Consider the following 14,238-nt stretch of genomic DNA (forward strand, 5'->3'; position numbering starts at 1 on the left):
AATAATAATAATAATAATAATACACCATTAATGTTTATAATAAAAATAATAATAATTATTATTATTATTATTATAAACATTAATGGTGATGTTGTTTTTAATTAATTAATTATTTTTAATAGTGAAAAATGGTTTTAAATATTTTTGTTTATTATTTTCACTGCAATAAATATATATTAGATGTTGTGTTATGTTAGACATAATTGTTCATGTCCTTTCATCAGTGTTAGACTCAATAAATCAATTTTAATAATAATTTAATAATAATAATAATTATTATTATTATCATCATTATTGTCACCACTGTTGTTGACATAAACAATTTCTTTAAAAAAGAAAAGAAAGAAAGAAAATAAGCAAGGACTTATGCATCTTCGAACAACATTTATCTCAGTGAAAAATATTTAAAATAATAATAATAATACATTATTATTATTAGTATCGTCAGCACCATTGTTGTTGACACAAACAATTTATTTACTTGTGCATCTTCTGACAACATTTATCTCAGTGAAAATTATCTATAATAATAATATTATTATTTTCATTATTATTAATTATTATTGTTATTATTATTAAATGGCACAAGTACCACCTGATTGCTTTAAGACCAAAAAGAAGAATCTGCCTGCTGGTTGCACTATAAACAAACAGTAAGTGATTAAACCACCAACATGAAAATATGAGGAACAAAATCAAGTGTCAGATTTAGTTTCAGTAGAGATGTCATATATAATGCTGCGAGTCACACAGTGACATGCACTGGAGAAAACAGTTGAATAATTGCATTGCCTAAGGGATGGAAATATAGCTTTAATATTAAAAATAATGTAAAATACAATTTTGCGGCCAGTAAGGAAGATTTATGGTCATTAAATTTACCCTCCACTGGCCAGTGCGGCAAAAATCTAATATTGGACCTTGTGCGAGTGCATCAAAAATAAAGGATCTATGCATTCTCCTGTAGCTGAGATGAAAGGGAACTGCCATGTTGAGGACCTCTCAGTGACAGCATCCGTCATTCAATATCTCAACATCTGACAAACAGTAAAGACTTACAGCAGTAAAACTGAAGACACAGGGAAGATACGCAGAGAGAGAGAGAGAGTCTATTAGTCTTTGAGCTAATTTTCACACAGATTGAAATACTGTTGTTTTCATGTGTGCCACACTAATGAGAGTTTCTGCATAAAAACAGCGCGGGAAGTGGGTTTCAAAGTGTTTCACTTAAAGCAAACTCAACATGTTTTTGAGTTGTCTTTGATTGTCTTTTCTTTCATCTGTTCTTCATAGTCCCATTGTGATTCTTAGCCGTGAGGCCTGAAAGCTGGGCTCAAGATCTATGAGAGCTGGAGTCACTGCCTCAACTTTCATATGAAACAATAGAGAGAAATGCTCAGACAAATGTCAACGTTTTAACCTTGTTTTTTATAAAGCTTTCTTGTTTTATCTGTGAACGTTGTGGGTTTATGAAAGATTAGACAGTGAGCTAGTGCTGATAGATTGGGAAACAGTCCTTCAGATATAGTGATAGGTATAGAAAAATGTAATTAAAATTAAACAAAAAAAAATACAACATATATATATATAGAGGATGATACAATATACAGTGATGAAAATAAGTATTTGAACACCCTGCTATTTTGCAAGTTCTCCCACTTAGAAATCATGGAGGGGTCTGAAATTGTCATCGTAGGTGCATGTCCACTGTGAGAGACATAATCTAAAAAAAAAAATCCAGAAATCACAATGTATGATTTTTTAACTATTTATTTGTATGATACAGCTGCAAATAAGTATTTGAACACCTGTCTATCAGCTAGAATTCTGACCCTCAAAGACCTGTTAGTCTGCCTTTAAAATGTCCACCTCCACTCCATTTATTATCCTAAATTAGATGCACCTGTTTGAAGTCGTTAGCTGCATAAAGACACCTGTCCACCCCATACAATCAGTAAGAATCCAACTACTAACATGGCCAAGACCAAAGAGCTGTCCAAAGACACTAGAGACAAAATTGTACACCTCCACAAGGCTGGAAAGGGCTACGGGAAACTGCCAAGCAGCTTGGTGAAAAAGGTCCACTGTTGGAGCAATCATTAGAAAATGGAAGAAGCTAAACATGACTGTCAATCTCCCTCGGACTGGGGCTCCATGCAAGATCTCACCTCGTGGGGTCTCAATGATCCTAAGAAAGGTGAGAAATCAGCCCAGAACTACACGGGAGGAGCTGGTCAATGACCTGAAAAGAGCTGGGACCACCGTTTCCAAGGTTACTGTTGGTAATACACTAAGGCGTCATGGTTTGAAATCATGCATGGCACGGAAGGTTCCCCTGCTTAAACCAGCACATGTCCAGGCCCGACTTAAGTTTGCCAATGACCATTTGGATGATCCAGAGGAGTCATGGGAGAAAGTCATGTGGTCAGATGAGACCAAAATAGAACTTTTGGTCATAATTCCACTAAACGTGTTTGGAGGAAGAAGAATGATGAGTACCATCCAAGAACACCATCCCTACTGTGAAGCATGGGGTGGTAGCATCATCTTTGGGGTGTTTTTCTGCACATGGGACAGGCGACTGCACTGTATTAAGGAGAGGATGACCGGGGCCATGTATTGCGAGATTTTGGGGAACAACCTCCTTCCCTCAGTTAGAGCATTGAAGATGGGTCGAGGCTGGGTCTTCCAACATGACAATGACCCGAAGCACACAGCCAGGATAACCAAGGAGTGGCTCTGTAAGAAGCATATCAAGGTTCTGGCGTGGCCTAGCCAGTCTCAGACCTAAACCCAATAGAGAATCTTTGGAGGAGCTCAAACTCCGTGTTTCTCAGCGACAGGCCAGAAACCTGACTGATCTAGAGAAGATCTGTGTGGAGGTGGGCCAAAATCCCTCCTGCAGTGTGTGCAAACCTGGTGAAAAACTACAGGAAACGTTTGACCTCTGTAATTGCAAAAAAAGGCTACTGTAACAAATATTAACATTGATTTTCTCAGGTGTTCAAATACTTATTTGCAGCTGTATCATACAAATAAATAGTTAAAAATCATACATTGTGATTTCTGGATTTTTTTTTAGATTATGTCTCTCACAGTGGACATGCACCTACGATGACAATTTTAGACCCCTCCATGATTTCTAAGTGGGAGAACTTGCAAAATAGCAGGGTGTTCAAATACTTATTTTCCTCACTGTATATATGAAGAGTTCAGATGCAAAAGCCTCGGTAGCACTTTATTTTACAGTCCTGTTCCTCATGTACATACTATGTACTTATTGTAGTAATTACAATAACTAGGTACTAACCCTGAACCCCTAAACCTAATCCTACCCCATGTAGTTACTTTATATTACCAGTACATTGTGCAAGTACACTGTAAATACATTGTAAGTACACGTAAATACACATACTGTAAAATAAAGTGCAACCAAAGCCCTCTAAGTACGTCTGACGTTTTTCTTTAAAATTAGCATTTCTTTCTGGCTACTATGTATAGGTTTCTATGTAAGTACTGGTACTTCTGAATGGGTTGAGGCTGGGATTAAGCACATTTGAAGTGAAAGTACTTGATAAACACCTATGTGGAAAGCATTCACTCAGTATCGTTATCTCATTTTTGACCAAGATGGCTTTTAGAGGCTTTTGCATTGGAACTCTTCATATGCAGGTGCATCTCAATAAATTAGAATATCGTGGAAAAGTTCATTTATTTCAGTAATTCAACTCAAATTGTGAAACTCGTGTATTAAATTAATTCAATGCACACAGACTGAAGTAGTTTAAGTCTTTGGTTATTTTAATTGTGATGATTTTGGCTCACATTTAACAAAAACCCACCAATTCACTATCTCAACAAATTAGAATATGGTGACATGCCAATCAGCTAATCAATTTAAAACACCTGCAAAGGTTTCCTGAGCCTTCAAAATGGTCTCTCAGTTTGGTTCACTAGGCTACACAATCATGGGGAAGACTGCTGATCTGACAGTTGTCCAGAAGACAATCATTGACACCCTTCCCAAGGAGGGTAAGCCACAAACATTCATTGCCAAAGAAGCTGGCTGTTCACAGAGTGCTGTATCCAAGCATGTTAACAGAAGATTGAGTGGAAGGAAAAAGTGTGGAAGGAAAAGATGCACAACCAACTGAGAGAACCGCAGCTTTATGAGGATTGTCAAGCAAAATCGATTCAAGAATTTGGGTGAACTTCACAAGGAATGAACTGAGGCTGGGGTCAAGGCATCAAGAGTCACCACACACAGACGTGTCAAGGAATTTGGCTACAGTTGTCGTATTCTTCTTGTTAAGCCACTCCTGAACCATAGACAACGTCAGAGGCGTCTTACCTGGGCTAAGGAGAAGAAGAACTGCACTGTTGCCCAGTGGTCCAAAGTCCTCTTTTCAGATGAGAGCAAGTTTTGTATTTCATTTGGAAACCAAGGTCCTAGAGTCTGGAGGAAGGGTGGAGAAGCTCATAGCCCAAGTTACTTGAAGTCCAGTGTTAAGTTTCCACAGTCTGTGATGATTTGGGGTGCAATGTCATCTGCTGGTGTTGGTCGATTGTGTTTTTTGAAAACCAAAGTCACTGCACCCATTTACCAAGAAATTTTGGAGCACTTCATGCTTCCTTCTGCTGACCAGCTTTTTAAAGATGCTGATTTCATTTTCCAGCAGGATTTGGCACCTGCCCACACTGCCAAAAGCACCAAAAGTTGGTTAAATGACCATGGTGTTGGTATGCTTGACTGGCCAGCAAACTCACCAGACCTGAACCCCATAGAGAATCTATGGGGTATTGTCAAGAGGAAAATGAGAAACAAGAGACCAAAAAATGCAGATGAGCTGAAGGCCACTGTCAAAGAAACCTGGGCTTCCATACCACCTCAGCAGTGCCACAAACTGATCACCAGAATTTATATAATATATATATAAATTCTAATTTATTGAGATGCATCGGTATATGTATTATATATATATATATATATATACACACACACAGTGGGTACGGAAAGTATTCAGACCCCCTTAAATTTTTCACTCGTTGTTATATTGCAGCCATTTGCTAAAATCATTTAAGTTCATTTTTTTCCTCATTAATGTACACACAGCACCCCATATTGACAGAAAAACACAGAATTGTTGACATTTTTGCAGATTTATTAAAAAAGAAAAACTGAAATATCACATGGTCCTAAGTATTCAGACCCTTTGCTGTGACACTCATATATTTAACTCAGGTGCTATCAATTTCTTCTGATCATCCTTGAGATGGTTCTACACCTTCATTGGAGTCCAGCTGTGTTTGATTATACTGATTGGACTTGATTAGGAAAGCCACACACCTGTCTATATAAGACCTTACAGCTCACAGTGCATGTCAGAGCAAATGAGAATCATGAGGTCAAAGGAACTGCCTGAAGAGCTCAGAGACAGAATTGTGGCAAGGCACAGATCTGGCCAAGGCTACAAAAAAATTTCTGCTGCACTTAAGGTTCCTAAGAGCACAGTGGCCTCCATAATCCTTAAATGGAAGATGTTTGGGACGACCAGAACCCTTCCTAGAGACAAAAGTGAAGCTGAGCTATCGGGGGAGAAGATGCTTGGTGAGAGAGATAAAGAAGAACCCAAAGAATCACTGTGGCTGAGCTCCAGAGATGCAGTCAGGAGATGGGAGAAAGTTGTAGAAAGTCAACCATCACTGCAGCCCTCCACCAGTCGGGGCTTTATGGCAGAGTGGCCCGACAGAAGCCTCTCCTCAGTGCAAGACACATGAAAGCCCGCATGGAGTTTGCTAAAAAACACCTGAAGGACTCCAAGATGGTGAGAAATAAGATTCTCTGGTCTGATGAGACCAAAGGCCCTTACGCACCGCAGGAACCTTTTCTTAGTACCCAAACTAATTGTGGAACTACCCACTTTTTGGCGTGTTCGCACCGCGGGAACTAGGAACTGTTTTAGTTCCCGGAACTCCGTTTGGAGGAACTAATTAGCTCCTACTTCAGAGTAGGGTCTAAAACAGTTCCATAGGAACTATCGTGATGTAAGTGTACGCTGATTGGCTAAACGCGTACGAAAACGCCCTCACCCGCCATGATTTAAAACGCCGTGTAAACACATACTGTGTAAACATCGCATCAACTTATATTTCGCAAGAATGGAGAACAGCGATAGATGGATGGACGCTGAAGTGCAGGAACTTTTGAACATTTTGAACTCCTTTCCGATCTTTCAATCGCTTGACGTATACGTCGACATTCCATGTCCATTATTGTGAACCCCGCAAGACACAACAAAAACACAGCTCCGATCACAGCATCCTCCTGTTGTCAACGTTGTTCTTCTTTGTTTTCGTTGTTGAACGCCGTGCACAAATGACGTCGCTGTCGACCGGCTTACGTCACTTCTTAGTACCCACTGTCGGTGCGAATGCAACCCTTTAAATGGTACTGGGAAATAGTTTGCGCAAAACTTTAGTACTGTACTTTTAGTTCTGGAACTAAAGCGGTGCGAAAGGGGCTCAAGATAGAACTTTTTGGCCTTAATTCTAAGTGGTATGTGTGGAGAAAACCAGGCACTGCTCATCACCTGTCCAATACAGTCCCAACAGTGAAGCATGGTGGTGGCAGCATCATGCTGTGGGGGTGTTTTTCAGCTGCAGGGACAGGACAACTGGTTGCAATCGAGGGAAAGATGAATGCGGTCAAGTACAGGGATATCCTGGACGAAAACCTTCTCCAGAGTGCTCAGGACCTCAGACTGGGCCGAAGGTTTACCTTCCAACAAGACAATGACCCTAAGCACACAGCTAAAATAACGAAGGAGTGGCTTCACAACAACTCCGTGACTGTTCTTGAATGGCCCAGACAGAGCCCTGACTTAAACCCAATTGAGCATCTCTGGAGAGACCTAAAAATGGCTGTCCACCGACGTTTACCATCCAACCTGACAGAACTGGAGAGGATCTGCAAGGAGGAATGGCAGAGGATCCCCAAATCCAGGAGTGAAAAACTTGTTGCATCTTTCCCAAAAAGACTCATGGCTGTATTAGATCAAAAGGGTGCTTCTACTAAATACTGAGCAAAGGGTCTGAATACTTAGGACCATGTGATATTTCAGTTTTTCTTTTTTAATAAATCTGCAAAAATGTCAACAATTCTGTGTTTTTCTGTCAATATGGGGTGCTGTGTGTACATTTATGAGGAAAAAAAATGAACTTAAATGATTTTAGCAAATGGCTGCAATATAACAAAGAGTGAAAAATGTAAGGGGGTCTGAATACTTTCCGTACCCACTGTATATGTTATGTCACATTAACATGCATTGGGATTTCCAAAGTCACTATTTTGCTTCTAAGAAAACCCCTCAGTGCTGGTGTGGACACCAAACTTATGATGCTGGTGACGCTGAAGGGCCGGACAGGATCAGGTGCTGTCAGTCCTTTGATGCCTCTCTATCATCACTGTAGTATCATATCTTTCCTTGTCTCAGTGTTCGGTCTTGTATGTCAGTGCATGTCAGTGTAGAGTCATGTGTATTGTCATAGTTAAGTCATGTAATGTCAGTAGATTGTTGTGTTATTGTAAATAAAGTCATTTGTTCCGAAGCTCCACGTTTCCTCATTTCCCTGGCTCGTGACAGGTATCTACCATCTTACGCAATAAAAAATATATTTTTTTATTCAATTTCTGTTGAAAGAAATTACCATTTTAGTCTTTTTTTAGTTTTTTTTTTTTTTTAGCTTTTTTTAAACATCACGTTTAATTTTATGTGACACTTGTAGTTTCTTCATAATTATTTGTGAGATTTGCTATTTGTGAATTGGTTTAAAGTAAATCTTTTTTTTTTTTTTTTTTTAGTTTAGAACCTTAATATGGTACCTGTCTACATGGTAAATGAGCAATGTTATGCCAAAAAAAAAAAGCTTCCATTAGAAGAAAATCGTCTATGCTGCAAGAAACACAACATATAGTATAGTAGCATGCAAATTAAATCAGCTGAAAAATAAACACTTAAAATTAAAAAATTAAAAACATGCATGCATATAAAAGGTACAAAATTTGCTTATAATGTAAATTTAAAAATGAAAATTCCTTTTGCTGCTTTCAAAAAATAAATATGTTGTATAATCATTATAAGAGTCACTGTGTTTCCATAAAACATTTTTTGAAAAATATACAAGTGCATTACAGTCAACCATTACTGGATCCTAGTAAGAAATCAACTGAAGCAAACAGAAATGTCAAACATACTCACTCTACGCCATTTCAGATGTGTCTACTGTAAATCATTCTCACTCTACAACATTTTATTTTTGCACAGCAGATGCTGAGACTTTCCCATACGACACCTGATACCAGAAACCTTCAAGTGTGCAGCAAATCAAATCAGTGATCAAATAAACCAAGAGTCTGGAGAAGCAAAAACTACCTTAATGCTTACCCATGGGCTTCAGTCCCCTGACTGCACTTTGGATAACTTATCTTTACAGCAAACCTGGATTTACTGTTTAACACATCTGTCATACTTTCTCACATTAAGCTTGTACCATGCAAGTGACAATGCATTCAAGATATGTTTTAATCAGTATCTGGGTTCCCTGAGAATCAAATCCACAACCAGTGCTAGCAAATCACCATGAATGCATTACCTTTTTCTTCACTACTTTCAGTTTGTCAGATATTTATTTGTAACCACAGTAACAAGGAATATAATTATTCCCAGAAAGTGCGCAACTTTTATCGCTTGTCTCCAAAATGGTCATTTAGAGTCTTTCCCCATGTATGTGAAATGTTATCTGCCGACTGTAGGGCCCTATGATTTCCGCGATGTGGAAAACGTGGACAGAATCGTGGAATCCAGTCATAAAAACTGAATTTACTGTATAAGACGCGGAATGTCAGAGAATTTGCCAAATTTGGATGGATACATCAAGATTAGGTCAGTACACTTAAAAAAAAAACAAGATATGGACTAGTGTCCATGAAAATGAAACCGCAAGAATACCATTTAAATATGAATCCTGAGTGTTCTGCATGAGTGTATGTGAATGAATGGTGCAGACGCACATAACACCCAATGTAATTGTTACGTAGGAAGAATGGCATCTACGCTAATATTAGTCTGTTTTGTTCTTATTCTGAGGTCACCGTAGCCACCCAGATCCAGACAGTATCTGGATCAGATGGAGACCATGTCAGCGGAGTCCATGGCAACTAGATGAGCCCCAGAGACAGATACCCTCCGAAGACTTCGTCACCTAGACGGCCATTGGGACAAAACCACAGGAACCAGATGAGTCCTCTGCACAATCTGACTTTGCTGCAGCCTAGAACTAAACTGCATGGTTTCATCTGGCCAGTGGAGAACGGCACACTATTTCGACACACTAATTCCCTGTTTAATACTGTAAAGCTGCTTTGACACAATCACAGTGTTTTCAGCCTCTGCCACCTCAATCTCTAGAACTTCTTTGAGAGTCACTTCATGAGCATTTTACCATTTCTTTTGAGTAAAACTATGTCATATATACAAACAGAAATAGCAACCCGTCAAAATAAAAGTTTGGTTTAACTTAAAGAAACCAAATATTACCTAATGTAATGATAGTACTACTACTGCTAATAAAATGATTATTAAAGGTATAGCTTACCCAAAAATGAAAATTCTGTCATTAATTACTCATGTCGTTCCAAACCCGTAAGACCTTCGTTCACCTTTGGAACACAAATTAAGATGAAATTCAAGAGCTCTCTGACCCTCCATAGACAGCAACACAACTGCAATGTTTCATAGGGCCTTAAAATGTAATAAGTTTAATAATAAATTGCTGTATAATATTATAAGTTTCATGATTTAAATTAATTAGACAAGCTTTCTGATTAATAAAATTTAACCATTAAAATAGAGTTTAGAAAAATTTTAATGAAAAAACAAAAAAACGGAATCCAGAAAAATTTAAATGGAAAAAAACTGAATTTGGAAAAAATAAAATGGAATTTGGTAAAAAACAAAACTGATTTCATAGGGCCCTACAACTGTCTCTGATGACCTAACTGCTGCTAAAACGTTTTGTTCCATAGTATCAGTCAAGCCTGTTTTTGAATTTCTGAAGTGCAATTTCCAGTCATTTATATGAGCTGCCAAAGCTGAAAGACCACCATCATTGTGCCTTGCAAAAAAACAAACAAACATGTTTACTAGATTTTGTGTGGTTAGAGCTTGCATTCTGATGTTTTGTTCTATGATCAGGCTTTGTGTAAATCTCCAGAAGGCTTGTATTGCGTGCTTTGTGTGGTGAAGGGCATAATCTTAGTTGCATGGGTCATGTTTTTGGCAGGCGGCAGTTTACAGAGAGGTCTGTGTCTGTTTGGATTATTTAGAGCATGTCTATCTGGACCACAATGACCACTTGGCCTCTGTTTAGTGAGATGCTGAGGGCGACCCAACGGTATTAATTATTCACTCATGGGCTTTTCATAATTAAACTGGAGAAGCAGTCTGCATTGAGTTTGTGAAGTTTTCATGGGGAATCTATGTGTGTGTATGAGCGTATGCTTTGGTTTACACTGGATCCCCTGCAGGCTGAGCGTCATAATGAGGTTAATTAGCAGATTTAAAGATATGATACAGACAGCCGCATGAGTGAATAGCAATGAGCGCTCCAGTACTTCATGTTTGGATTGATTTCCGCGGAGAGGAAACAACACAAAGTCGTTCTCTCTCTCACAAACATGTGTGCACAGACACTTTAGTCTCTTTTATAAAGCCATTTCAAGTGGGAATTTACTTTCCTTTCCCTCAAAACTTCACCTGACTCTCCTTTACCAAACCAAATCAATGCTTTTCCCAGTAGAGAACAGTAGTTGAGAAACGTTGCTGAAATATAACGTTAATTATAATTATATCCATTAATTATTGAACGGAACAACCCAAGCGTGCAGTCAGAGGTGTTCACAACATGGCAACACACTTGACATTAAATACAACAGCAGCACTGAAATCATTTCTTGACAATAACAGCATAAATGCTTCCTCTGAGTTCAAAAATAAACTCATTTACTTTCAACTGTTAAAAGACCAGTTTGCATATGTAAAGTGGTGTGTCTGACACTTTTTTAAAGCAATTAACATAATTACCCCAGCAAAACCTTGATTACTAAGTGCCCCCAACTACTGTAACCATTCATATAAATTATGAAAATAATAGCATTAATTATGAATCACACACTGGCCACATCACACTCCGGTCCACAGCACACACTCATTCAATCTTTCGTCACTAATGTGCACTTATAACACGGGAATCGCATGCATGTTCTCTGCACACATGCACACTGCATTCTTCTCTCCCAATGGATCTGAACAAAGCACCGATGGGCCCATTCCAAATTCATGACTCTCGGAGCCATAAAATGGACGCACAAATATTTTATAGCTGTATAGATGGATACACACACAAATCCATCACAACATAGATCTGTCAAAGTGACAGCAAGATTCCAGCCGTTGTGAAAAGAAAAGGAAATGACAAAGGAAGAGTGTAACATAAAGGGGGTCATAGAGAAAAAAAGGACAGAGATGGAGATAATGTTAAAGAGGACAAAGAATAAGTAATAAAAAAAATTACACATAGAGGAGTTAAAAGGATGATATAAGGAAAAGTAGACAGACAGACAGAAAGAACAATAGAGAGAATGGCAGTCAGACAGTCTGATAGTTAGTCAGATTGACAGACAATTTGATGGCCAGAGGGTTAGACAGATAGATAGACAGGCAGGCAGGCAGACAGACAGACAGATAAATAGATGGATGGATGGATGGAAAGCGAGGGACGAAAGCAGATTAGTTTTAGGGAGATGAATCTGAAAATTAGAGCCATTAGAAGCCCATCTGTGAAGACCACAGGTAAGCCTTCGCTTGCTTTAACCTTAGTGGAATTTCAATTAAAAGTAGGGCAGAAAAAGACAGCAGCCATATGTCTCATGCTCAGATGAGTTCTCCTTACAATTCAGGGTGAAGTCACGGGTAGACTGATACACCAACTCTTGAAACCAAAACACCTGCTTTTCACTTTTATTTAAAAATTAAAACAATATGAAGAGACGTGGGTGGATTGCCATCAAGGTCACTTTACCCACATAGATAAATGTCTTCAGACGTGTATAGAAACATCTGTTTATCTCAGTCTGCTATTTTCATCACTTTCTCCTTCTGTCTCAGAGGAGGGAGGTTTTATCGGCTCACTAAATTAGTCTATTGACTGGTCGACGAGCTTGAGAGAAACTTCCTGACTGCCTGAAACAACCTGAAATGGACAGTCATAGTATTAAAAAAGCACAAATATCACCTCTTCAATTCTCAATTATTTATTCTAGAAAGCACCGAAAGCAAATGGAGAGTTTCATCAAAGGTGAAATATGTAATTCCTGTTCCACTCAAAAATAATAACTCTTTTCAGACAGGTTTCCACAGACACTTACTCTAAAACAGTTAGTCCTACACACAAATGTACAATATTAGTTGAGTCAAAGTTGTGATGTTTGGCGAATCAGACACTCAAATAAACATAATGTTTGAAAGCACCACATAATAACAGCGTTTACAAGATTTGGAGAAATTTAACAACAAATGTCTTAATTTAGATTTATTTATACAGATTAATTCTTTTATAACATTAACCAAATTTTTTATTTTTACTCTAAAACAAAGATAATCTCACATGTGAGTTTTAGAAGAAATCTCATCAATGTTACAAACGCTTTAGATTAGCAGAAAGTCAGAGAGCTCCACATGAACTACCAAGAACAACCCGAGCTATGCATCCCACATTAATTTCATAACTTTACACTCTAACTACAGTATATATATGACAATAACAGTCCCATCTGTGTCTCTTAAAGCATTTTAAAACATCTAAGACGAAGTTGATACTTCAAAGAACAATAACTGAAGCTATAAAAGAGCAAGAAAATGAGAAATAAACAGACTTTTACAGTAAAACAGATTATAGATTATGATCAATCAGACATGTCAAACATCTAAACATGCACGGGATCTTTTACTTCTCTCTTTCTCTCTCTCTTTCTCTCACACAGTCTTACCTGTCTGTCTTCCAGCGTCCTGTGAGTTCTCCAGCCTGTGAGATGATGTGAGCAGCAAGTGATAAAGGAGGAGGACAGGGAGGTGAAAGAGGAAGATGACAGAAAGGAGGATGGAGAAAAAGTGTCAAATAATGAGGAAGAGAAAAAGCCAGAGAATGACTGATTAATGCGCGTGAAAGACAGATAGAGAATGTTATCCCAGTGGGCAGCCCTTGCTGAAGATAAAGTGGCAGAGAGGAGAGAGACAGAGAGCTGGGATTGTGTGTGGTGTATGGACACTGGCAGCACTAGCTATCTCTCTCTTGCTCACTCGCTCTCCCTCTCTTTCTCTCACTCTGCCAACACTCAACTCCCCCTCCACCCCTTCCTCTATCTCATTGTCAAATAATGGATCGGCATTCAAAGCATATCAGACCGGGCTCTAAAGTGTTTAACACTATGATAATCTCATACATATTATCAGATCGCAAATGTTTCTTGTTAGAATTTGTACAGAAGATTTTGAGATTTCATGCATCATTAGTGGTGCTTTCTAAATCAAGCTTTAATGCTCATAGTTTGGGGCTGAGAGTATTTAACTGTATTTACCTTACTCATCCTGCAATGATTGAACCACAAAACTCAAGGTTACCACAAATCATTTGGTTAGCAGTCGTATGGTTTTCGCCTGGCGGATGCTAAAACAGGCTTAAAAAAATCCCACAGAATTTTATTGGAGGATCCTTTTGTCACAGATCTGCCAGGCTCACTCACCACCCAATCCCAGTGCACACCCTCACCTGAGTACTGATCACACACACCTGCATCTTATCTGCACCCTCATCAAGCTGGCTTTATAAGCACACACCTCACGTTACTCCAGTGTCTGGTCTCGTTCATTTGAAGTGGACTCTCTATGCTACTACAGCTGAACATTGATACTCCTACCTCCTTTGTGTACTTACCTTCTGTGCCTTCTCCATTGTTCCTCTCCAGCGTGTGTTTCCTCCCAAGTTTCCATGTGGATATTACCCTGAACTGTTATACTGTGTATGCTGTTATAGGTGTATGCTGTCTTCTGTCCTCCATCCGTCTCATCCGCGATCTCCTGTAAGAAAAAGACTTTCATTACATTCCTTATCAGTACCATGAAC

At 38.6% G+C, this 14,238-nt stretch overlaps 1 protein-coding gene across 3 annotated transcripts in view; it reads right to left on the reverse strand.

Moving 5' to 3' along the window:
- The window catches only part of thsd7bb (thrombospondin, type I, domain containing 7Bb), a 76,846-nt gene that overhangs the window by 56,476 nt on the left and 6,132 nt on the right, over positions 1-14,238 (reverse strand). For 2 of the 3 annotated variants that reach the window (XM_058792123.1, XM_058792124.1), the window contains one exon: positions 14,050-14,192. The exons of the other annotated variant lie outside the window; for it this stretch is intronic. The gene's annotated coding sequence lies outside the window, so the exon portion shown is untranslated. The remainder of the gene's footprint in view (positions 1-14,049; positions 14,193-14,238) is intronic. 3 annotated transcript variants of the gene reach the window in all.

The sequence above is a fragment of the Onychostoma macrolepis genome, chromosome 11 (genome assembly GCF_012432095.1).
Source record: "Onychostoma macrolepis isolate SWU-2019 chromosome 11, ASM1243209v1, whole genome shotgun sequence".
Lineage (NCBI taxonomy): Eukaryota > Metazoa > Chordata > Actinopteri > Cypriniformes > Cyprinidae > Onychostoma > Onychostoma macrolepis.